The sequence below is a fragment of the Trichoplusia ni genome, chromosome 21, assembly GCF_003590095.1.
Source record: "Trichoplusia ni isolate ovarian cell line Hi5 chromosome 21, tn1, whole genome shotgun sequence".
Lineage (NCBI taxonomy): Eukaryota > Metazoa > Arthropoda > Insecta > Lepidoptera > Noctuidae > Trichoplusia > Trichoplusia ni.
The window spans coordinates 1895621-1922246 of record NC_039498.1 but is presented as its reverse complement, the minus strand read 5'-3'; the positions used below and the strand labels follow the sequence as shown (position 1 = coordinate 1922246).

The 26626-nt window shown below is 36.0% G+C and overlaps 1 protein-coding gene and 3 long non-coding RNA genes across 4 annotated transcripts in view; 1 reads left to right on the top strand and 3 right to left on the bottom strand.

The window, feature by feature from the left end:
- The window catches only part of LOC113504330 (dymeclin), a 48776-nt gene that overhangs the window by 5175 nt on the left and 16975 nt on the right, over positions 1 to 26626 (top strand). The gene's annotated exons all lie outside the window — the stretch shown is intronic.
- Positions 559 to 2327, bottom strand: LOC113504334. Its single transcript, XR_003401553.1, has 2 exons — positions 1981 to 2327; positions 559 to 1315 (listed from the first exon to the last, which is right to left on the bottom strand). It is a non-coding gene; the product is annotated as an uncharacterized LOC113504334 (long non-coding RNA).
- LOC113504331 lies at positions 5897 to 8319 on the bottom strand. Its single transcript, XR_003401550.1, has 2 exons — positions 7765 to 8319; positions 5897 to 6220 (listed from the first exon to the last, which is right to left on the bottom strand). It is a non-coding gene; the product is annotated as an uncharacterized LOC113504331 (long non-coding RNA).
- Positions 14187 to 15665, bottom strand: LOC113504332. The gene is made up of 2 exons (XR_003401551.1): positions 15224 to 15665; positions 14187 to 14320 (listed from the first exon to the last, which is right to left on the bottom strand). It is a non-coding gene; the product is annotated as an uncharacterized LOC113504332 (long non-coding RNA).

The window sequence follows — 26626 nt, the reverse complement described above, 5'->3', positions numbered from 1 at the left end:
ACATGGTTTTCAAATTATGATTAAAACGCTACACCGTTTTTAACCAGTTTCAATCACGGGATAAGTGAATGTTAAGAGACTCGGTTCTTTTTAAAGGCGTGCACGGGGACACAGGTCTAACATGCAGATGCCTTTTTGAAAACATTAATCTAAAATGACATGGGGTAACCAGGGGCCATCCACCCCTGCCCTATAGAAGAACAGACATGGACGGCCCAGGGTAGCTACAAAACTATTTTAAATTGTGGAGTAAAACTCATCATTGGCCTAGCCTTTTCCCAACTATGTTGTGGTCGGCTACCAGTCCAACCGGTTTCAGCTAAGTACCAGTGTTTTTACAAGGAGCGACTGCCTATCTGACCTCCTTAACCCAGTTACCTGGGCAACACGATACCCCTTGGTTAGACTGGCTGTCAGACTTTTTCAAGCTTCTGACTACCTGTAACGACTGTCAAAGATGTAGGACTAACAGCCGGGACCCACAATTTAACGTGCCTTCCGAAACACTTCCAATTGTAGAGTAAAACTAAAAGGTAATTAGACCTTTTAGTGTGATAATTTTAAATAGATGCCAGTAGAACCAGTTTAGTTTATTGTTGTTAACACATATATAAAATTAAGAAACGAAAAAGATGATTCAAAACATGTTTTTTTTTTTTCAAAAACCCAGACAGCGATTATATTAATATATTTTAGATAAACAGCAATAATTTTCTGAATCTAAACTTCACTGTGGAATTAAATCAAATAGAATACTTAACATGAATTTCCATATGCTATTTGCCGCTTTCGTCAAGGCTAAAAGAAGCAGACAAACTCAGGCAAAGACGAAGGAGTTAATTAACGTCCTTGACAGGCAAAGGGTTGAGCAGGGTTACCAAAAAAAATGTACAAAGATTATACGAGCAGTCGAAGATAGGATCTCGATGCGGCGTGCAATTGGGGAGGCCTATGTCCTGCAGTGGAAGAATATGGACTGATGATGATGATTATGAAGTTCTTGCTGGTTCTTCTCCATAAGAGCGATACTTTAGAACCGCGCAGCTAGAGCCATCACCTTAAAGTTTTGAAAGTGCCTGGAAAACGGCCTACTTGAAAAAAACTTTTGATTTTCATTTTATGGTGAACCATGTAATAAGAATTGAATTGTTCTTTGATCATGTTTGATGATCCCGGGGGTCTGAGGGTCTAGGGTCTGGAGTGCAGTCTGAGCTGAGGCAAGAAGACAGCTTGTTTCATTAATGTGCACCGCCGAATCTGTTGTAGATTTTAACCATTTTCTTGCTCGAAATGCCAAGTTTGTCTTTCCAAGGATCTAGAAAGAAAGAAATATATATTTTATTAAACGTTCATTACATCATCGTCAGCATAGTGATGACTATTAGTAGTTTATCAAGGCCCTTTTTCTGCTATTTACGGTGGCTGATGTATTAATGGAAATAGGATTAAATTGGCACTGTTCGTTAAATTCCGTACGGGGCTGAACACTCACGGTCAATACGATGAATTTCCAATTATTGTATTGGCAAAATGCTTAAGAGAATAGGAATAGTTTTAAATTTAATCCAATTTGCGTAGTACCCGATCTAGTGGTAATTTTACGGCTTAAACATCGGACTTCTTTAAATTTATATTCAAAACTATGACAGCCATCATAATATCATCAAAATTGTGCTTGAAATATTCAAGCTCAAATGTTAATTTTTGGTTGTTCCAAAAGTTAAAAAAATAATAGATATCGGTGTCAAAACAGGATTTTGTGGTAAATAACCTTCCAAAAAAGCAAAAAAAAGGGGCAAAACATACCCTGTATACCAGGAGATATAGCACAAACATTATATTATAAATATTATTTTACTAGGAAGCTTCAAAATGAAGAAAACTATAATGATTATAAAAAGATTTAACCTTGAATCAAAATCCCGTAATTCTCCAACAAAAATTATAGAAATTAAAAAAACAAAAAGGAATAAAACGTACCTTCATGATCGGTATTCATTTCCGTACTTATTGCACTATAAACAATAAATATATTAATTAAAATAAATAACAAATAAAACCTCATGATGCCACAAGTATCAATTCACAAATCTTATTCAGTTGTGTCTGTTTTTGGTCCTCGCTTTTTAACTTGCAAGAGGTCACAAGTTATGTACGAAACTGGTTTTTAGGTTTCCATTAAGAATAAGAATGATAACTGGTTTACTCGTGACTCAATATCAAAATATATGCAAAAATATATTATTTGTTTTAACAAGTTTCGTGAGACAGATTCATAACTATATTATTTAATACTCAATACGTTTATTGCATTCCACAATGTGAACTTAGGTGGTAGGTACACAAGATACATTAGTTTTGGAGCATTGTGGGCCCTGTCGGGCATAACAAAAATAAGAATTTGGAGGAGGGCTAATAATTTAAATGTGGCCTAGAGTTTCTATCAAATACTTCAACTAATCTCGGATAAAATTGGAGTCCTTATTCATGAGTTGGACTCGCCCGCCGTCAGTTCATGATTAAGCACTCCGGTTTGGTTCGGAAGGAGTCAGGATATCTCTATAAATAAATACGTTATAATAATACCAGTTTATATACTTCCCACTGGTGGACACAAGCCTCTTCCCGTATGGAAAAGGTTTGAGCATTGATCACCATGTTGGAGATTTCAGATGACTATATTTGGGATTTTGGGATCCAGGTTTCCTCACGATGTTTTTCTTCATCGTTTGTCAGTGTCTTAGAGTAATTAAGAAAATGCATGTAACGTGGGATACCCGCGTTGCACTTACGACAAACAACGTGAACTGTTTTATACACGGTGATTTTTTAGTCGTCTTACAAAAGCAGCCCAGTTCATGTATCCGACGTAAAATGCCCCTAGGCGTGATTTTTTTTTTATCGTCAACTTAAGGTAATAAGTACGAAGAAAAATTAAACAAAAGAAATCTGAAATATATTCTTAAAAATTATAAAAACGCCGCCGCCCGCACCCCTCACCATTGTTACAAGGCTCGGACCGCGCTCGCAACAGAGCTGTGTTTCTAAAAAACTACGAATTACATCATAATATTGAATAAAAATTGCATTTTTAATTTATTGAAATCTCATAAATACCTATTTTTTTTATCATGAACGTGTTCTAGTCATTGGATACATGAACTGGGCTGCTTTTGTAAGACGAATAAAAAAATCACGGTGTATAAATAATGAATATCAATATGTTTCGTGTGATCAATTAAATTCATCCGTGTGTTTTAAAAAGCTTGTGTATAGAATGCATATTATTATTTGTCGCATTTTGATCTCTAAAATAGATGAACTGGTTTTGATTCAAATATCTTCGTTTGAGAGCAATCTTGTTCTGAGCATTTGTTAGTTATAGTGCAAGAAAATCTTTATTTTAAATAGCCCCAGTGATATTTAGAATAGTGTTTCGGTGCACGAGAACAAAGCTAGAAGCAAACCAGTTGTCGCTAAAAATTTCCTTATCTACGAAAGGTATTTTAGTCATTTTTTTTTGAAGTTTAGAGGTTTTTTGGAAAAAATTGGTTTCCGTAAAAAACGTATTCAAATATTCCTTTAAACTTTTTTTTATCAAATCGACTCATGCGCATTTGAATTTAGGAATCATTATGTTACTAGGATTCAATTAAGAGTACAAGCATTTAATTTTTACATCAAACAAAATTGCTTGTATGTCCAACGCGGGGATCGAACCCGCTCTTCGTTTCAATGGTCATTAGCGATTAGTGAGGTGAACTATACTACACGCTGATCTATGTAATCAACATTAGATGCATTGTTATATCACATAGTTTTATTCACATTTTAAGGCATTAAGTCCGCCATTGTACATGTATTGTATAAGAAGTTTAAATAAATAAATATTTTGTTCAACAATCTTTGCATAATTTATGTAACATCTCTTAATACGCATAAGAAGCCACTGCTTCTTTATTTCTTTTACTTACTGGCGATCTGTGCCGATTTCTTAATTCTATTAGCAAAAATCAGAGATCAATTTTTATTTTTTCTCTATCGGGAATCATCATAATAGAAGAGATCACGAGGAGCTCGTGACTAAGCTATAACTGCATAAGTGGATTGATCTCAGGTTAAGCCACGGTTGACGCGGTTGGTCCGTAGATAGGTGACCATCTTTGTCATAATGAGTGCCTCCGTGTTTCGGAAGGCCGTTTTAATTTTGGGCCTCGGCTGTTATTCATATATCTTTGACAGTCGTTACGAGTAGTCAGAAGTTAAGTAAGGGGTTTCGTGTTGCCCAGGTAACTGGGTTGAGGAGGTCAGATAGGCAGTCGCTCCTTGTAAAACACTTTGACTTAGCTGAATCCGGTTAGACTGAAAGCCGACCCCAATATAGTTGGAAAAAGGCTAGGATGATGATGATGATGAATCATCATAATAATCAGTAGCCTTTTACATCTGTGACAGATGAATGAAACAGTAGCTATTTTGATTTCGGCCCTTGCGCTGATGGCTAATAAGGACTATGGAATAGGAATAGTATTAGTGTATTTCTATTTAAAAATCGTCATATAACGCATCATATGAGATCAGACAATGTAGTAACTATCTCCCAAGAAAGTGTTTTTCTACTTACGTAGACTCAGCAGTCAACTGGATCCGGTTCAAAAACATTAGGTACGTAAATAATTCTGCAATTATATGGAAGTAGAAATGAAAAAAAAAACAGTTTTTACTATTAGAAGTTTATGTTCTCCCATTGCTGGCCTAGTCCAGTCCTTCATGTCCAAAACCATTGAACGGTTTTTGACGAAATTTGGTACACGGATAGTTTATAAACTGGATTGACACATGAGTTTTTACCCCCAATTGTATGTACCTGTGCGATCATTTTCTAGTCGTGGCGGATGGAGATGCTGGTTACAGGTAGTCAACTTCCAAAATACAACAATCTTGATGGATTTTTCCCTTATAACGATCTATCAAGGAAAAATCCAGGTGAAGTCACAGGTAGTCACATAGTATTAATATAGAAAGACATAACAGTTACGATAGTGGATCTTGAAAATGCGGAAATGCAACTCATGCGCAGCTTGCTGTGTGACGTCATAACGTCTCATTAACAACTCCTACTCTCTTACGATGCGAGAATTACCGTTCGGGTTGTAATACATTGCGTAGCCACGAAGCAAGTATCAAAAGTGATGTATCATAGCCGGCAATGTATTGCGACATGTGTGATTTTTCTCGTCTAAATGAACTGATGAAGGAAATAAACAAAGTTTATCGTAAAGGTTATCATTTATTTGTAGTGTCTACATTTTTTTTGACTGCACGGATAGCTGAGTGCCACGGTGGGGGACGTGTCGCGGTTTCGATCCCCGCGTAGGACAAGAGATCGTGTGATCCACGAATGCTTGTCCTGAGTCTGGGTGTCTTTGTGCATGTGACTTGAATGTTTGTGAAACCCCTCGCGATACAAGGATTAAATTACGAACTGCGGGAGTCGTTTTAAAAACAAAAAAATATAGTTAAGATCATGTCTATGAGTACATCGTGAGAAAACTGACTCATCTGACAACTTTTTAAGGTTGTGTCACCTTGTGTCAGGCCACGTCAGATGCCAAAGGGTTAAACTGTGACTGGATCAAGCTGGGAAAGATTCGTTTTCCATTTGTCCCCAATCAATCTAAAATTTGATTTTTATAATAACTATCGTGAGACTGATTCATTATTAAATGAAGTAACGGTTTACTCAGGCGTATTTATCGGGAGTGCCCGACTAAATTTCGACTCGCTCGCCCGCCGCGTCAGCTCATGATTAAGGACTCCGGTTGGGTCCGAAACTAGTCGGGCACTCCCGATAAATACGCGTGAGTAAACCGTTACATCATTTAATAAGATTTGATTTACTGAAAAGGAATATTATTATGATGAAATGTACCTATGACTTTATGATACCATCCGTGCGTCATCGCCATTATTTCACCGACAATTTTAAAACTACGTCATACAAAATACATTAATTAGACATAACAAATAATTTAATCGTTAATTTTTACATTACTGCTCACGGTAGCTTCATGCATATTAATAGTTTGTAACACTAAACACAGCACTGTTCTTTTTTATCTCGTGGTTTCGTTTGCGTTTGGGCTCGGGCTGGACACTGATCTGTACAGGGCTTGGATTCTCTTCGATGGTAGGCCGAAGTTGTCATCTATCGTGTAACCTGGGGACAAAGAGGTTTTTTTTTAGTTTTAGCCCGTTGGTGCCTTTTTTTACTTTGTCTAAGCTTCATTTGACAGCTCCACCGGATTTCTTGGCGAAAATTTATAAGAATTTTTTTATTCCTTGCGTGTTTTAACAGAGAACACAAAAAAAACCAGTTCTAAAATAGTACAATAGTAACTCTAGCTGTGAAGTACTAAAATGTTATTTCTATTTAGAAAAATCAGCATGCAACTCCATAAGTTACTCAAGGTATGGCGGTAGGCACGACAACCTACTTCAAGTGGTGAAGACTTGTGTCTAGACAAACAACCTAGTGCGCTTATGACACGTTATATAATCTGTACCTCAGACGTACACAATAGTAAACTCCGTTTTTTATAAAATGTATGTTTTTTGCAAATTACACTCGCAAGAACCAGTTCTATACACTGGTATACGACTTTAAGTCCCATGGCATCTAGAAAAAGAGATATTCAGTTGTATACGACATTAAATCTGAGCACTTGTAACGGGTATAGGATCTCAAATGATGATACGATTGTTTACCGTTAATGTCACATAATGTTGTATGCGTCTGAGGTACAAAATATTATGTTGGTATTATAGTAAAACGATGTTTTCCCGTTAGAATAATTGTATCCAACAATTAACAATAGCTCTAATCAATATCGCGTCGTTTGACAATACATAGGTATCATATCAAAATTAACAGTAAAGTATTCTTCCCCTTAACGAGATAAGGTCTAAGCTCGTATTTAAATCACAATAATTATTATGTGTGATTCATCACTCATCACTCAAGCCTAACCTTAATTAATCTTAAAAAAAAATACTGTTTACGGAATACATAAAACATTGTCGCCTGTGCATTAAAAAGATAATTGTCAAATTGACAGCGTCAAACTGACAGGTAACAGACGTCACAAAGAAAACAAATATCGAATGTCAAACGACTGTAAGGCTTGAGAAATCACTCGTCTGCCTTGAGATGTGAGCGAATGATTGAATGGAATGAATGAGTGTATGAGAATGTCCGATATAGCGTAGTTCTTTGTTTTAGAGCGTAATGCAGTTTTATTACGACTTATTTTGTGAATCAGATCCAATGGTTTATTAATAGTTGTCGGATTAATATATAAATACCCCAGCGTAAAACATTCTAAATGAAATGAAGATAACTGTATATCTAAGTTAAGTAAATGTTGGTATAAAACCTCTTTCGCAATGTATGCTTACAAACAGGTAGGTTGATACTAGGTACCTTATAAGGTCAAACAAAACTAGTTAAATCGCCCACCCGGGCAATGGCACTAGTATAAAATGAGGTAAGCTCATTTGCAAGTTGCAAGTTTCACCGATTAAAAAACACAAAATCCAAAAAGCGAACAAAAAAACAAGTCTCACAACTAGATTCAAAACTAAAATGTTACGCAAAAAACTGTTGGATGGATACGAAAGAAAATTGCAAAACATTAACATGACCTTTAAACCCAAATACAACTTTACGACTTAAAATTAATATGAATGTGAAAATATATATACCTGGAGGCAATCCTTTATATTTCCGCGCCGAAGCGAAAACGAGGAACAAAAACAATACGAAAATAAACTTCATTATTGTGACAGTACGTCTATCCTGCTAGGAATACAAATACAGTGTGGCAAGCTACATGAATGATTCGCTCTTAAACTGAGCCATCATACAAGTTGACAACAGAAGGTTATAATTCGACGCCCGTTCAAAGTTGCGTGGAACGGTTTTTCTGTTTATATTTTTGTGATGCGTAATGATTGTCGATTGGCAGTTATTTTTGTGTAGTATTTTGTTTTAAACGCAATAAGAAACTTTATTTTTCTGTTTCGGGGGTTTACGAACATTCAAGACTTCAAGTAGTCACCACTACACTACAATACTTGTACTACGCGGGTATCGAACCCCCGACATGTTGCGCACAGTTAGTGCAGCATTAGAGTCGGGCATATATCATAACATTGAATTTGGCTCTTACTTCACAGTTAGTTTTATGGGACTATTCTATGTACCTTTAGCGTTTAATAATTAATAGAATTCAACAATTTAAATTCTATAAATTATTAAACACTAACGGTTTAATCATATTATCTGACTAGTTTTGGATCCAACAGGAGATCATATATCATAAAGTTAAAAAAATTTGCATATACGAATTAGGTACCGTTTATTCTTTATCTAGGCCAGTACAATTCTTATAATATGTAGCAATTTAAAAGAAAGCGGAATGACCTGAATTTGTTCTCACCGAAATCGGCAACAATTGTAAAACTGTGTTTACTTTCTGACCTAGGTAGGTTGAACATGTGATAAATAGCTTATCTACCCACTTTTTTGTTTTTTAACTTAGGACTTTGGACTAGGTTAACCGATTTTGTTGATTCCTTTTTCATTTAACGTGAAATAACTGTCATCTGGTCCCTTAAAAGTTTGGCTCCATTGTCTTTTATTTGAAGTCTGTTGTATGTTTTTGTTGTAAAAACAACATTATTCATGATAGTTTCCCCGATTGCTCACAAACGAGAATCTTAGAACGAGTCATAAACGGGAAATGGCAAATAAAATGCCAGATCTATATCTTTCTTAGTACTTACCTGGAAAATGTCCCGCCGCCTACCGCCACGACTTAAAGTAATGTTGTCGGTGAGGAAGAGAGATGGCACTCTACACCGTGTATAGCGCTGTCTCGCTTCCACCAACCATAATAATGCTTAAGGAAAGAATTCCTCACGTCATCGTTATTAAATGATGCAACGGTTTATTAACTCTTATTTATCATGATTGCTCGAAAAGACTCGCGACCCCGCCGCGTCAGCTCATGATTAAGGACCCCAGATGGGTCTGAAACTAGTCGGGCAATCCCGATAAATACGCGTGAGTAAACCGTTGCATCATTTCATAACGAATCATTCTCACAATATTTACTACATATAAAAATATAGTTTTCTTATTTTCCTCTGCTCGGACAGCCGAGCGGTATAGGTCACCAAGACAAACTCACTGTGCGCGACACGTCGCGGATTCGGTCCCCGCGAAGGACAAGCTTTTTTGTGTTACACGACTGCTTGTCCTGATTATCTTTGTGCATTAGTCTTGAATTTTTATGAAACCGCGACACAAGGATTAAATTCCATTAAGCGGGCGTCTTTTTTTATAAAAATACCAGGTTTATTAACTGTTTTATCCTTATTGCAGGTAATTGTAATGTGTAATTTGTATGCGATTGTGGTGTCTGTGACATGTTTATAATATGTTGCTTTAAATACTTGGAAGTCTCTGCATGTTTGTAAACGATCGCTACTAAGTACGTAACTAGTTTTATAATCGTGTGTTTTTAATTCGTGTTGCAGACAAAATACATCTATGCGAAAGCATTATCCCTTTTGCATATGTCTTTATAGTAGGTACTTCATCATCATCTTCTTCATCGCGGCCGGTTCATTACCACCTGCATCCAACGAGGCCCAGTACTTAATTTACAATAACTTAACAAAAGAAACGAGCTTAGAATATTACAGACAGAAATTAAGACACAACGTATTTTAACTTTTAGTTGAAAAGAACCGATGTTGTGTTAGAACCGATGTTGTGTTAGAACCTTATGTATGTGTGCAACTCCTTTTAAATATGTATAACCTGCATGTGTCGTTATAATATTAAATATAAATTATTCTTTAAAGTCAGTAGCAAATAAAACAGCATTGAGAAACCACGTCTCTTACTCAGAACTCCTACAAACAAATTTGAACCAACTCTACAACTACAGATCAAGTGCGACAGGCATTATTTTGCGAAGAGGGAAAGGTCACACCACCTTTACGACCGTACCAAGCCCTGCTTAACCTCGATGTACTTGTATAGCCTATGTCACTTACAAATAACGATTTATGCACAAAAGAATTTGTGCCAAAAATGCAACCGCAACTCGTCCGATATTCTCCACCTTCTGAACGAGGTACAAGTAATAAAAATAAATGCACAAAAATAATACAAAAAATTACATTTATCTGTTAAGAGTACGGATGGTTGACTTTAAATTACAAATTTTACTAAAAATGGTAAAATATTAATTAAATGAAATTAAAGTATTAATAAAATGAACTGTATATGTTACACTATGTTATTTGCCGCCGATATTTTAAAGTAAGAGATACAAGAGACTAATCTTGATATATGTATGTATAAAAACTGTGTGAAGCATGATGAATTTAGATATTTGTGCGTTGAGATATATATGGTTGGTATAAATGATAATATTAAAAATGTCTAATCCCATTAAAAAGTAGCATTACAGTAGTAGTAAAAATAAGGCATTGATGAATGCCAGTATATGTGCCCAATAGTCATCATAGTCATCACTGCACGCTTGGTTGCTGAAACCATGCGCGCGTCAACCAATCAAACTTTGACGTCACGGTTGACGCAGTGTTCCTACCGTCACGTTTTAATGTTATATTCACACAGTTGTGAAAGAGAAGGCGGACGCTGTTAAGTATCCAAAACTGGAATGAAATCAACTTAAGAGTTTGTTGTAGCGTTCTTCCTGGTCGCAACAACCAAAGGCCAACAGTTGCCTGTAAAATTAAAGCTGGCCTTGATCGTGGCAACCAAAATATTAGACCAGATGACAGATCAATTTGTGCCTAATGGACATATTGATAAGCGTGGAACAAACGCCTGTATCTCAAGGTGAGCAAAGTGGTAGAAAATGTAGTATTATTATAGAAAATAAAGCATCGTTATGATTGATTGTTTACGCGATCGTTGAATGTTAATTGTTATTGTTTCACATATTCTCTAGAGCTCCCGAGATGTTTTTTCATAGACACATTTTTAAATTCCAATCAAATATTGATAATTCAGCTATTTTGAAAGCTCTGGCAAACATTTATTCTCCAATGATGATGATTGTCGTTTGATGAAATACACGTGGTGCTTTTTGTGGGCCCATTTTTATGTATGTATAAGTTGACGTGGTTGATTTGATTAAAATGTTTTTGTACATTGACTACAGATATTTGAATGTGAAATCGCTTAAATTTATTTCCACATTTTGACATTTTCGTTTACTTTTTAATTTTGAGTTGTACCATGGGTTACAGAATGGTAATATTTTTTGATATCTTCTGCTGATAGTCCCAGATTATGATGTGGTTTCTCTGAAACAGAAGTTTAGATTTACTTTTGATAGAAAACTATCTTCTATTGCATGTTTACGATTTATTCTCCATTTAAGCTAGACCGATTTTAATGGTCAATATTGGAAGTGTCACCTTTTTAGATTCAGTTGAAAATTGCCATGAAAGCATCTAGCAATAACTATTTTCGTTCGTTAAAAACAAGCCTAGGTCTGTTTATAGACATAATATTACAATAAAATAACTAAACTTAATAAATACCTTTCAATGTTGATTTGGCAGCAGCCAGCACGAATAATAAGAATAAGAATATAATATATAAAATCTTCATTGTAAATGTTACACGTCCGTATGTTTACAAATAAATAACAAACTCAGGTAAATAGAAGGAAAACTCTTCATAAATAGGTAATGGATTAAATTATAGACCAAGAGCTAGGTGATAAATGAATAGTATTTATTCATTATTCTCAGAGCACTTAAGGAGCTCGTAGCTAAGCACAACTGCACGAGTGGATCGATCACAGGTTAAGCTACGCTTGATACGGTCGGTCTTTGGATGGGTGACCATCAATGGTGGCTTGGTGGAGAGCTTCTCTAAAGCAGTCGGTTTTTCGAACACTGGTACTGTCTGACATTTTATTTATTTAAACTTACACATTAGACACCAAGTACTTACCATCCGACACCAAGTAGTTACCATCAGACACCAAGTACTTAGCATCAGGCACCAAGTACTTACCACCCGACACCAAGTGCTTATCATCAACACCAAGTACTTACCATTTAACAGCAAGTACTTACCATCTAACACCAAGTACTTACCATCTAACACCAAGTACTTACCATCTAACACCAAGTACTTACCATCCGACACCAAGTACTTACCATTCGACGTCAAGTACTAACCTTCGCGCTCGAAAGAAAAATTGAATACTTGTCACAGTAGTCGTATTTATTTTGATAAGGATCAGTACCATATCAACAAAAACAGCTTCGCAAAGAAGTTTTGTTTTGGAATAAAATTATTAGCCAAAAAAATGGTTATTGTGAGTCAATCTTAAAAGATAGACATATGATGTCTGAGGCTTTTTGTAGATTTTTTTATGGTGTACAATATTGTAGAACATTATTTTGATGTCATAGGGTTAAGCCAGCGTTTGCGATGAAAGTATAAAATTAAATGGTTACAAAAGAAGTGGTTATTGTGAGCGAACCGTAAAAGATAGAGATAATATATGCTCTCGCTGACTTTTTTGTAGATCTCTTTATGCTGTACAATATTGTAGAACATTATTTTGATGTATCTCGTGCGGTTAAGCCAGCGTTTACAATGACGCTTTCATTGTAAAAAAATAGTAAATAAATTTGAAACCTCCAAAATTTACTCAGTTTCTCTACTAAATTATGCAAGAAGAAACTGAAAAACCTTCCTCATAAATCACTTTATCTATTACTAGCTGACCTCGTTGGGTATAATGTTGATAATCCTTTTTAGTACATGTTTTAATTTCTAACTGCCAAAAGGAGGGTTATACGTATTTTCGATTTTACCATTTTCACCTTTTTATTTTTCAGTTTTTTGTATAACCTATGACACTCAGCAATAATGTGGCTTTCTATTAGTGAAAGAATTTTTAAAATCGGTTCAGTAGATCCCAAGATTACCCCCCTTACAATTTAACAAACACACAAACTTTACTTCTTTATAATATTGGTATAGAATAAAACCGCATCAAAATCCGTCAAGTAGTTTCAAAGATTTAAGTAGTCAAGGGGAAACAGGGACAGAAAAAGCCCTTCTGTTTTATAATATGTAGTGACACTAATCTTTTGGATTTTAATTTGCAATCGCCCGCAAATGCGCAATCGTAGTTATCAATGCTTAATCTTTCTCCAGCTGTGAGATATTTAAACTAACATTAAAATGAAAAATAACATTCCATAAATTCATCTATTTTTATTAAGTATACATTCAAGTAATGCCTAAAATACAATGAAATAAAATCATACAAATATATACAACACAATAATTGTGGTGTGAAATGATTCAGTATTTCACACCACAATTATTGCGCACAATTGATACATTTTAAACCCTGTCATAATTTGTTTTTATGGCACCTAGTTACGTCACCAGCCGCTCCTAAAGACTAAGTCTGGGTGGTAGCAACCAACTCTCAGGGACTGTTTTACCACCGCCACGTTCCCGTTAAATTACTTGACAGATATTTTCATACAAAGAATGACTGCCAGATAGCTAATCAGTGATTGTGAAACAGACCCTAAGACTAATATTGCTATAGCCGCTCTGCTCTGTGTAATACGCTATTAACGGTACAATCTTCTTAAATTCCGGTATCGTGGTATTTGTAGGTCAAATTCTTAGAAACGGCTTTAGGGATTTTTATGTAATTTTGTATTCATATTGGGTAGGATTATGAATCGGACTTTCTTCGGAAAATCTTTTTTCATCCCCCTAAGTGGTTTTATTTTTCAGTCGTATATTGTTTTCTGCACCATAGCAAAACGACGTTTGCTGGGTCTGCTAATATTTATAATTTTATCAAGTTTTTGTTTAGGTTTCTATTTTGTTTTACTATTTTGGTAAAGAAAAAAATCGTGTCTAATATTTTTAATATGTTTTAACTGTAAGTTCAAATAGCTTTTCCTTTATTATTACGTTCATACGATGCTGTTGAAAGTTTACATCAAACCGATCTTATACCTCATGGTCATTGATCAGATAGAAACAGTTTTAAAAATAATACTTATGTGTAAGTGTATAGATTCTATGAGTTTTTAATTCGGTTTTATTGAAATTAGCCATTATTTCTAATGTTATGTGACCTGTACAGCGATACGATTTTCGATTTCGGCAAGTATCCACCCCTGAAACCCGGTCTTTTGTAGTTTGTAGAACTGGATTCTGTAACAACGAAAATAGTTCTAAGTCAAAGCAGAGAAGTAAATAAAACGGACACAGCGAGAGTTTCGTGACATTATCCATACTAATATTATAAATGCCAAAGTATCTATGTCTGTCTGTCTGTCTCGCTTTCACGCTATTTTGTTACATCATTAAAAAACAAAGAATATTAAAGATGATAAAATGTATGTCAGTGGGGGCAAGTAACATCACTTACTTGTAAAAAGCGTACTGGTAAGTGACGTCACGCGAGATTTTAAATCACTGTATCCTTTTCATTTTCGTTTACGAGATAAAACCAAAATACGTATCCAATATTTTTTGGAAATAACTGCAGGTCTTAACAGATTTTTTTTTGACAATACACTATTGTAAAAATATAACTTTCCGAGTGGGAGTCTGCAGGTGATCAAAACTTATAAATAACCGGTCTTTACTATCCGTATACCTAATTATTGGATGAACAGGAAAATAACAAGAAACCTGTATTCTTTTGTTAGTACGCTTTTGTTTACAACGCATATTAAATTAGGGTCGCTACGCACGGTCCACTAGCCCCAACCACCACACCACCACCGGAATATTTCCTCCAAGTTAGACTTAGACTTTGATTTTGAATTAACAATTTTTAAGCAAAATTTCAAAGTCTTCGTCCACTCCCGTAGAAATATGAACTTTGAGCCCCCGTAACCCATGGAGGGTCAAAACTTTTTTGGGAATGGACTACGGCTTTCAAATATAATTGCTTAATTTTTTTTATTTAAAATGAAGAAATATTTTCAGGTGCTTTTTGGATATATTGACACTTTTTTTTTTAATAATGAGAACTTACCGCGCGATATAAACTGAAGTCCACATAGACAGAGTCGCGGGCGACAGCTAGTAAATAATTAAATAACTTACTCTGATTATTCTGCGCAAAAGCAAACACGAACAGCAAAATTAAAAACAATATTCTCATGTTGTCTTCTTGAATATTCCCGAAGTAATGAGCTCGGATAAGTTTTCCTCGTTCATAAGTAGCCTGTCACTTATATACCTGTATGCTAATTTTATTATGTAACTTTTAATATAGGGTTTTTATCTATACGGCTTTTCGCGTTTGGAATTCTAAGGATGTGTATAGATGAGATGAGACGTTCGTGAAATGTTTGAAAGTATCGTTATATTACGGGTGATAGCTAGCCTATGCCCGAGGTTTGATATTTCAATATAATATTGTTGTAACAAAAACATGCAACCGACTTCAAATGAAAAAGTACTGAGATAAACTTGATGTCATTTGGGGGGGAAAAATGGCAGAAATTTCAGGGTAAATGAAAACAGATTTAACAAAATCGGTTTATGTTGTACGAATTTTTGAGGTAACCGATGAATTAAGAATGAATTAAATGGGCCCCTGACCTTTTTTCTGTATTCTATAACTAGGTGTTGCCCACAGGTTCGCCTGCTAGAAATCGAAAATGTTCCCACGGGAACATAATATCGATGTGTTCATCTGCGTACCAAGTTTAGTTTTTGCGTGAAAGAGGAACAAACATTCATACATACACTTACCATCCATACTTTCACTATTAAGTAGGATTCGAACGAATATTAATTTGTCCAAATTGCTATTTCGCCCTCTTCCTCTCTCCTATATTTTTTGCGTGCCCAACAGGGTCCATATTGAACTCTTTCTACCATCTCTGTAACATATGGAATGCAATAAATGATTGAGTATTGAGTATATTACTAGGTACGTTCGAGATAATGTCCTGTGTATATCCAACCTAATATTAACGGATGGTATGTTAATAATTGTCATTATCTGCCCATTTATTTAGACATATTTCGATTTTTTAATCAATAAATCAATGTAATTTATCTATATTGTCATCAATAGGGAAAAAAATTTTATATATTAAACATTTTAACATCACGTTCGCGTGGACATGTGACATTAGGAAGTATTCTTTGGATAAATCTTTTGAATGTCTAAATAAAAGACGTTTTATAGAAAAAAAATTTTTTTATTTAAAAAACGGACTAGTAATACACAAGAGTATTTTTTTTAGAATAATGTTTCAGTCCCTTCCCACAACGCCATCTAGTCTCAAATTGATCAAAGCTTGTATCATGAGTACTAGACATGATCATACTCATTGCTCAAACATTGTCCTGGGTGGGATTCAAACTAAAGATGGCGTTATTGGTTGAATTTATTTATCTGTTAACCGATAATTGATATTTTTTTTTATCGATAATTTTATTGGTTGGAAATATCGAATATTTTATTCCGTTGAAAAATAAATTTCGCTAATGTTGATCGTGAATGGTTGATTATATCTACGTAATTTTTTATTCAATGAACTTTCCTTCATACTTTCACAGGCTTAGGACTGTCTAGCTGACATAATGGATAGTTATCAGCTTATTTAGGCGTATTTAAAAGTTCATTGATTTTTTGTACATAATATTTACAGTGTATCAATAAAAGTATTCACATTTTTTCTTATTTACAATTTTTTTTTATTTACAATAACGTGTATTTTTGTATTTTTTTGTTTTATACCCATAGTTTTTTTTATAACTTTTTTGTATTTTTTTTGTTTTACTTATTTACACACTATTTACATTTTATTACAGTTTAAAAACATAATTTGAGCTACTTTAGATGTTGTGAGACGGGTTCTTCGATCGTTTACAATATATCCTGCTTTGGAAAATGCCCGTTCACAAGAAACTGACGTCACCATAATATTACATCTAGTTTTGAATATTTTATACAGCATGGGATATATGCATTTATGCGTTCGCCACCAACTCAGTGGGCATGCTTTTCTAGAAATTATTGTCTCCTTTACATACATATCCAGTTCTTCTTTGGCTTTCATCTCAGATGTCTTTGGAGCATGAGATGATCTTAATTTGGAATCAAATTCACCCCATATTGATAAATTATCGCTACTATATATTTGGTGATCTTGGTTATCCATCGTCGCTGAAAGATCTTCAACGTTCGTCTGCAGTAATGCTACCATCAATGACAGAACGTATGATTTAGTTCTATCTAGTGATGGAGCGTCAGGGAATGCCACTTCCTTGTACCGAGGGTCCAAAAGTGTGCACATGAATGTTTAATGTTTAGGCTTATAAAATATTTGTTGTGGTTTTGTCAAAATCTAATAGATGGCGATATGTCAGTGACGTCATCTTTCTGTATCGCGGTGTTAAGATTTTCAGCCGAAGAATGACACCGCGGTAATATTTCATTAAAGTTGTCTTGCTCTGAAAGTGTGTTTCATTATTATTGGAAGTAGTATTTTTGCGACTTTGTACATGGTCCTTCGAGCCGGATAAAGGATTGGTGTGCAAAAGTCTACCTATCTATCTACCGCGGAGTACGATCGAGTTGTAGTAATACACGAAGAAGTGTGCAGTGGTTCCAGCAGTGCAGCAGTTCCAGCTGGTCGGCTTCAACAGCCATAGTGGAGTCAGCGGAGCGAGTGAGGTGGTGCTGAGTCGTGGGGCTGGAGCAAGTGTGCTGCAGTGCCGTGGCGCTGGATCAATCGTGCTGCTGTGTCGCGGTGCTGGATCAGGTTTGCTACAGCTGCGTCGCGGAGAGGGACTCTACATCGCAACGGCAGTTTTTCATATATTATAGTGGGTGACGACGTTTAACTTTATTCTGTATTTTGCAAGCATGGAAGCTCTATCAAATCTCCAATTCAATTTATATACGGCCATTAATAGGGCGAAATGTAATTATAAGAAATCGCCCAAAGAACGTATGACGAGTTCATACATTGAAGCCAGATTGGAAAATTTACAATCTAATTGGGATACATTTTGTGATACACACAAAAAAATTATAACATCTTCGAGCCCTGCTGAACTTGAAATTAGTGATTATAATCTGAAAAATTTACATGAAATTACAGAAGAACTATTTATTGATTACAAGGCCAAGCTAAATGAAGATTTGAAGACAGTGCTCAGTAAGAATAGTAAAGGTGAGGTATCTGAACCTTCTAAAAGGGATTCCATCAGGGATATCTGTACTGTTAAATTGCCTAAAATTGAGTTGCCAATTTTTACTGGAAAATACTCTGAATGGATTTCTTTTAGAGATTTATTTACGTCTTTAATTTATAATAATAAACATTTAGATGATATTCAAAAATTACATTATTTAAAAACTCATTTATCGGGTGAAGCTGAGAGTCTTTTGCGTCATATTCCTATAACTAGTGATAATTTCTTAATTTGTTGGTCGCAATTAGAAAATAGATATAATAATAAGAAATATTTGGCAAATTGTGTACTGAAACGTTTTATGAGCCAAAGAAATGTTGTAACTGAGTCTTCAAGTGCATTAAAAGAATTGTTGGACACGTCTAGTGAATGTTTACATGCTTTAGAAAATTTGGGTATTAACGTTGATAATTGGGACATTATTGTTATTTATATATTGAGTTTAAAATTAGATGACGAATCGCGTAAGCAATGGGAGTTAAAAATAAGTGATTCAGACGCGTTACCTAGCTTTAGGGAATTCAAATCTTTCTTGGAACAGAGATTTAGGGCATTAGAATTTCTGAATACCAAAGGGCAACGTCCAATGAACCGTAATGTTCCAATTAAAACGTACCACATTTCTTCTGCATTATGTCCTTTTTGTAAAGACGATCATAAGTTAGCGAATTGTAAAAAGTTTTGTGTCCTCGATGTTGAGAAGCGTCGTGATTTTGTCCAAACAAACAGTTTATGCTACAATTGTTTAAGTGGAAATCACTCCGTCTATGTATGCCGCCAATCTTCAAGATGTCATATTTGTCGGGGTAAGCATCATACTCTCCTTCATTTTAGGAATGTTTCGAAATCCGTTAGTGATAGCAAAGCAACGGATCAAGTTGGAGAGAACAGTGATGAGCCTATCGCAACTACTTCCAACCAGAGCAAGTCCATCAAAGTTGTAAGTTGTTTCGCGAATAGTAATAGTCAAATCTTATTGGCCACGGCTTTAATAGCTGTGGAATTAAAGGGCGGTACTGCTATTGTTTTAAGAGCTCTGATAGACCAGGGTTCTCAGGCTTCGTTCATAACGGAGTCCGCAGTACAGCTCTTAGGGTTAAAAAAGATACCAACTAGGAGTTCGGTGTCCGGTATAGGTGGTGATCAAGGGCAATCAATGGTTTCGTTAAATTCAGTCCTTGTAAAGGTTAAATCGCGCATCGACCCTAGTTTTGTTGTTGAAGTTAAGGCTTATGTTTTAAACAAACTAACTTCTCTTTTACCGCAAAGGAAGGTTAGAACGAATGTATTTAATTCAATCTCGTCTTTGGTTTTAGCAGACGCCTTTGCTATTAGGCGCTGATGTTTACGGCCAGATATTATTAGAAGGTTTAGTCAAAGGTTCACCTGGTCTACTTATCGCACAAAATACGAAACTAGGTTGGATCTTGTCTGGTCAAGTCGGCGAACAAGTCAGCCAAAGCGAGACGTGTCACAACACTGTTGTGAGTTTGCATTCAATGGAATTAGATGAGAATACACTCCTCAAAAAATTCTGGGAACTAGAAGTTGAGCCCAAAAGTGTTAAAGATAAAGTCTACTTGACCCCGGAGGAGCAGAAGTGTGAAGAGATTTTTAAGGACACGACTAAAAGAGATGAATCTGGTCGTTATATTGTACATATGCCCTTCAGATCAAGCGATCCTGCTTGTAAATATGGTGCTTGTAATCCGGCAGATTGCGCGTATCGGGGGGTTAGCCCTTCCGAATGTAACGACCTGCGACTCTGGAAGAGAGGCCCTTTATGGTTACAGTATGAAAAAATAGACTATAATAGAGGAAATATACAAGAAACTACATTAGAAGAAAGGAAAATAAAAACAAAATGTCATGCAATAGAATTTGATGATAGTCTATTAACTAGATTTTCTAAGTTCAGTAGGTTAATAAGAGTAATATCTTATTGTAAACGATTTCTACGAAGGAAGGAATTGGGATGTAATAAAACTACTTGGCTAACTACAAAGGAATTAAATGAAGCTTTACTCACCTGTATCAAACTCTGTCAGCTCCAGTCCTTTAACGAGAAAATAGAAGCTATAAAAAATAACCGTAAATTAAGTAAGGGTAGTAGACTTATCTCGTTGAGCCCTTTCCTGGACGATGACGGGATCTTAAGAGTCGGCGGGCGCTTGCACCGGGCTTCTATTGATGAGAATATGAAGCATCCCATTCTAATTCCGCATAAATCAAACTTTACCAATCTTTTGATTGCAGAGGCTCACGAGAGAACTTTGCATGGTGGGCCACAATTGATGCTAAATTACTTAAGATCCAAATACTGGATACTTAATGCAAAGACTCTTGTTAGGCAACATGTATTCGACATTCCACACAAACTCATCAACAAATGATGGGTCAATTACCGAAGGCTAGGGTGTCTGTTCAGAAACCCTTCCAATGCAGTGGTGTGGATTACGCAGGTCCAATCAGCATCCGAAGTTCGAAAGGTCGTGGTCATCACTCCATTAAGGGTTACATATGTTTATTTGTCTGCATGTCTACTCGGGCTATTCATCTCGAGGTAGTCAGCGACATGACATCTCAGAGTTTCCTTGCGTCTTTAAAGGGTTTTGTAGCCAGGCGTGGTCGAGTAGTGGACCTATGGAGTGATAACGGGACCACATTTGTTGGTAGTGCAAGGGAATTGCGACAACTATTCAATGCTGAAAGGTCTACGGTAGCTTCGGAAATAGCGGATTTCTTATCTACGAATGGCACGACCTGGCATTTCATACCTCCCCATGCTCCAAACTTTGGAGGATTGTGGGAGGCGGGTGTAAAATCCACGAAGCACCATTTAAAACGAATTATAGGCACTAGTACATTGACATTTGAAGAGATGACAACTGTGCTGGCTCAAATTGAGGCCTGTCTAAACTCGAGGCCTATCTCTCAGCTTTCTAACAACCCAGAGGACTCATGTCCATTGACGCCTGGGCATTTTCTCGTAGGTGAACCTCTGGTAATTGTACCCGATGTTAATTATGAAAATTCATCTGTTAGTAACCTGAAGCGATGGCATCTTACACAGAAAATGGTTCAAAACTTCTGGCGTAGATGGTCGCTGGAGTACTTGACTCAATTGCAGCACCGATATAAATGGACAAATTGTAAACCTGAACCTGAGATTGGGGACGTAGTTCTGGTGAAGGAAGATGGTCTTCCACCCGCTAGATGGCTATACGGTATCATTAAAAATAAGCATCCAGGTTTGGACAACATCACTCGCGTGGTAACGATACGCTGTAAAAATAATGAGATCAAAAGACCTATATCAAAATTAATTTTTTTACCTGTGAATGCTTAGTGATTGCCTATCAGCTTATTAATTAAATTTATATTATATTCAGGTTTCTTTTGTGTGTACTTATTTGAATGAACTTGTGTCTTTTACTTGGTTTTATTGTCACTTTTGTAATTAGTGCTGCTTGTAATTTAAGTTATTATTATATGATTTAAGTTATTTTTGATGTTGTTTGATGGATAGAGCCGTCCATGGTGGGCGGAATGTTTAATGTTTAGGCTTATAAAATATTTGTTGTGGTTTTGTCAAAATCTAATAGATGGCGATATGTCAGTGACGTCATCTTTCTGTATCGCGGTGTTAAGATTTTCAGCCGAAGAATGACACCGCGGTAATATTTCATTAAAGTTGTCTTGCTCTGAAAGTGTGTTTCATTATTATTGGAAGTAGTATTTTTGCGACTTTGTACATGGTAATGTGTGGATTATTCTTAATATCACCCAGCCTTTCTGTCAGCCCTTGTTTTAATTTTCCTAATAGATCTATCACAGGTGCGTAAAAATCTCTGGATGCCAGACTGTCACAAACAGACATCAAGCTTGAGGTCAAAACCATAGCGGTACTCGCGGTCAGATAATTTTCTCCGCTCATTACTTTACTAACCTCGTAAAATGGTTTTAAAACAACGCACATTTGCGCGATGCACTCCCACTCTTCGTTCGGTATTATAGGGAGAGCAACATTCATAGTAGCAACTGTTGCTTGTATTGCTTCCTTTAAAGAGTAAAATCTCTCCAGCATTAGAAAAGTCGAATTCCACCTGGTGGAAATGGCTTTCAGAAGAGTTCGAGGCTGTTGGACGTTTTGGTTATTCATCTGGTATTTCATTAACTTTTCTTTACCAATACAGCTCTTTTTGAAAAACGATACCGTTCTGGTAACCTTGTCGATCGTATCTTTGCTAATGTTTAAAGCATCCTGGACCAGTAGATGTAATTTGTGCTCAAAGCATCCAAAGTGACTCCAATTAAGTAAAGAGCTTGCTCGTAGCATGTTTGAGGCATTATCTGACACAAAAAATATAACTTTTTGAGATATACCCCATGCATCTGCTATATTCTGAAGCTCCTGCGCAATTCTTGAACCTGTATGACTGCCATCGAGTTGATCACACTGTAGTAAAACTGACTTCATTTCTAAGTCATTAGAAAAAAAATGAGCAGTAACACCCATATATTGGTCCATGGTTCTTGAGGACCAGCAGTCAACTGTTAAACATACACTTTCCGCGTTGTCCTTAACATAATCAAGAAAATATTGCTTACGCTCTTCGTAAAATGCAGGTAGTAGTGACGATGAAATTGTCTTCCTGCTTGGCAACTCGTACGATGGATTTAAAGCATGAACAAACTCCCTGAACCCAATATCCTCAACTATCGAAAATGGTTGACAATCGTATGTTATTAGCTTGATGAGGCATTTGTCTATGATTTTTTTATCGCCTGGCCGTAGCTTCTTAGGTAAGTAGGAAGACATCATGCGTTGTACTTTATTAGGTGGTTCATGAGATGAGGATGCTGCAGCCCTAGAGACAACAGGGTTTGGAGTTGGAAAAGTTGCTGAATCGAGACCATTACCGTCCAGATTAGGATGAATGGTTGCGGCACCAGCCCCACCACCACCATTGCCACCTCCCCTATCACTACCACCACCACCACCAACACCATCACCTCGACGAGCCACACCACCAGCTGCGACATTTATCTGACCATCAGATTCACCACTTACTCCATGTGCACCTCGTGTTAAATTTGAATACACGCTGAGGTGCTTTGTTTTTAAGTGAATTTTTAAATTATTTGTAGTACCTTTATACGATAAATTTTTCTTACAGTAATTACAATTAGCTATTTTTTCCATTCCCGTGCACTTTTCAAAATGCTCCCAAATTTCTGCATTTCGTTTCGGCATTTTAAATTATATTGCTGCACGCTCACAAACAAAGTACAAGTCTCAAACACACTACAAGTTTCTTAAAAAAGTCTTTTATTATCGTAGTACACTAGTACCTAATCAAAAAAACAACAATGCAACTTTATCGTCACAGTAGTAAATCTGCACTGACCTGTGACCGGCCGAAATATCTTTTACTAAATTACGTTGAAACAATCAACCAATCACGTCATCGTCGTCACAGCAAAAATATCGTTTAATTTATTTCAAACAAAAGTTATTACAATAACAGAATAAAACTTTGAATTCAATATTGATCTTTATTTTAAACAAAATAGAGCATACATTCCGAATGCATCATATTAAAATATTAAGATGTTAAGTTGACACATCTATAAAAGTCGAAAATAAATCTCATCGTAAGTGAAATAAAGCTGAAATTTGAATGCTTCGCATCGCATAGTGATATTTCCGTTTCGCTGAGTGCAGGTGTTACTGTTAGGCACAACTCGTGAATTGTTAAACGATATTTTTATTCGGTTATGATAATTTTATTTATCTAATAAAAGTGTTACTTTTTTTTATCGATATTTTTATTGGTTGATGGTTATATTAGCCATGACTAATTCAAACCTACGCCTTCCATTAAAGCATCCACGGCCACCAACCACAAGACTAACATGCCAGTCAATAGAATGACATGCCTTTCCGATAAGTGACATGACTTTTCGATTTAATACGTGTACAAAACACGCTCGGAGAAATGAAACAATACAAAGTGTCGTATACAAAAGCGAAATAATTAATTAATTATAAAACAGAGCTCTTCCTCTCTTCTACCATAATGCTGTGCCCTACGGGGTTCATAATTGTTCATTGTACCTAAAATTGGCACCTGTATCTACATCATGGAAGCAATAAAGTATTGAGTATTGAAACTAGTGGCACAGGCCAAGCTTATTCCCAAAACGTGATTTGATTCCCGATCTGTCCTGGCCGGGACTATCCAAGATCCCATAGATCCAGTTTTATCAGCGTCGTAAGCTATCGATCGACCTTTCAAACTCTCCCTACTGCATGCCTTAAAGCTGGTTACAGTATTCCAACTCAATCTTCTTTCACTGCAAGGATTGCCGAGTGGTATAGGTGACCACGGCAAACTCAGCGCGCGCGTCGTGTCGCGGGCCCGATCCCCGCGTGGGAAGCATTGTGAGCCTGGATGTCTTGTGCATGTGAATTGAACATTTGCGAAATCACATGCACAAAGATGATTGAAAAAGAACTATATTCCGTCGGTAGTAGGTCTATACTGGATTGAAAACTGTGCTCCTTTTGCCATCCTGCTTCAAAAACTGCAACATGTTCACTCTAAGACACGATGGTATTCCTCCTTGTTCTATGCTTGTTTAGTTTATTTTTTGTTATGCTTATGTCTCCTTTTGTTCAAGTTTATATTACTGGTTTGGAATACAAATAAAGATGATAAAGGCAGTAATCCTCCCGTTTGTGCTGGTGATAAGTTGGGAACTGGAACAAAATTAGAGGATTTTGTAAATATTTGTGTCATATTTCTTTTTATAGATAAATTGTAATTTTGGTCTAGGACAAATTATGGGGATATTGCGGTAGAAATATAGCCGGAACCAGTTTTTTGGATACCGTTCGTAAAGGGGAAGATGGAATACTACTATAGCTAAGGCTCCGATATCTGTAAGTCCCTCTGACAGCGGGCTGTTTCATAACCCGTAATAGCTATACAATTATTATATAAATAGACAAATTAAAAAATATTTGTCAAAAATTCGGACTCAACCGGAGTCCTTAATCAAGAGCTATAGTTATAATTAATCATCATTTTATACCCTTGCTTAGTCCTAGCTACCGCATTAGGTTAAGTTACCTGTAATGGTGGACTAGACTGATAATTAAATAAAAAATAAAATAAATCATTAATAATGAATCATCATTCATCACGATAGTTACTTTAATAAGGTTCAATATTTACCGGGTGCTATTTTCTTCTGAGCGCCGACCAACACGAAAAATAAGACAAAAATATATAATATCTTCATAGTTCTGTCTATCTGCCCGTATCTATCGCAAACTGTGTTTTGAGTTCAACGTATTTAACTTTAAGTAAGCCCCACTTATAAACGAATTTCGATTGCACAACGTTCAAAAAGGGGTGTGTCCTCAACTATTGTGTAATACTGTTCCGAATTGAGATGCTAATTTTGATGGATTAGTTAGCCCATGATGTAAAGGATGTTCGGTTTTTGGTTATTGACTATATTGATAGGTGAGAGCTTTTTTCCCTTTTACTTTCAAATTGAACTAGACGTACAAAAACCGAATTAAACTTTTACTTTGTGTCTATGTTGATGATTGAAAAATTAACTGAGAAAAAATTATCGAAAACCCAAATATGTTAGCTCTTGTTTTTTGGATTCGCTGATTTGTAAGGCCGTCTTTCATTCACATAGTACATATTCTTAACATACATCATCAGTGCTATATTCTACTGTTTTGTTCTCTCTAATTTTAACCTCTGATGCAAGAAGAGGGGTGTTTGACTGATGTGTTTCTGTGGTACCCTACCTCTTAAACGGGTGAACCTATTTAGATGCGGTTTTGTTTTTATCTGGACTTTTCTTACCTTCGTCTCAAGAAGCGATTGTCAGTACTGTCTTGGTGTCGTATAGTTATTGTTGACTTCTAAAGTTCGAGATTTTGCACCTGTTTACGAATGAATTCATTTATTTATTCTGTTGACCAGTTCTTGTAATTTGATTGTTTTAAAACTTGTATTTACACACGTTTTCGTTTTCGCTTAAGTATGGCAGTTAAATAATAGTCCGAAAAACTATACACATAAGCTTTTATGAACATTATCTGCAGATATTTGTATATCTGGCGCAATCTCCGTGGTCGAGTGGCGTACGCACCGGTTTCAAGGTGTCGCTAGCTCTGAGTTCCCAGGTTCTATCTCCGGCCGGGTGAATGTAAAAATTCACATTTCTACATTGTCTTGGGTCTGGGTGTTTGTGGTA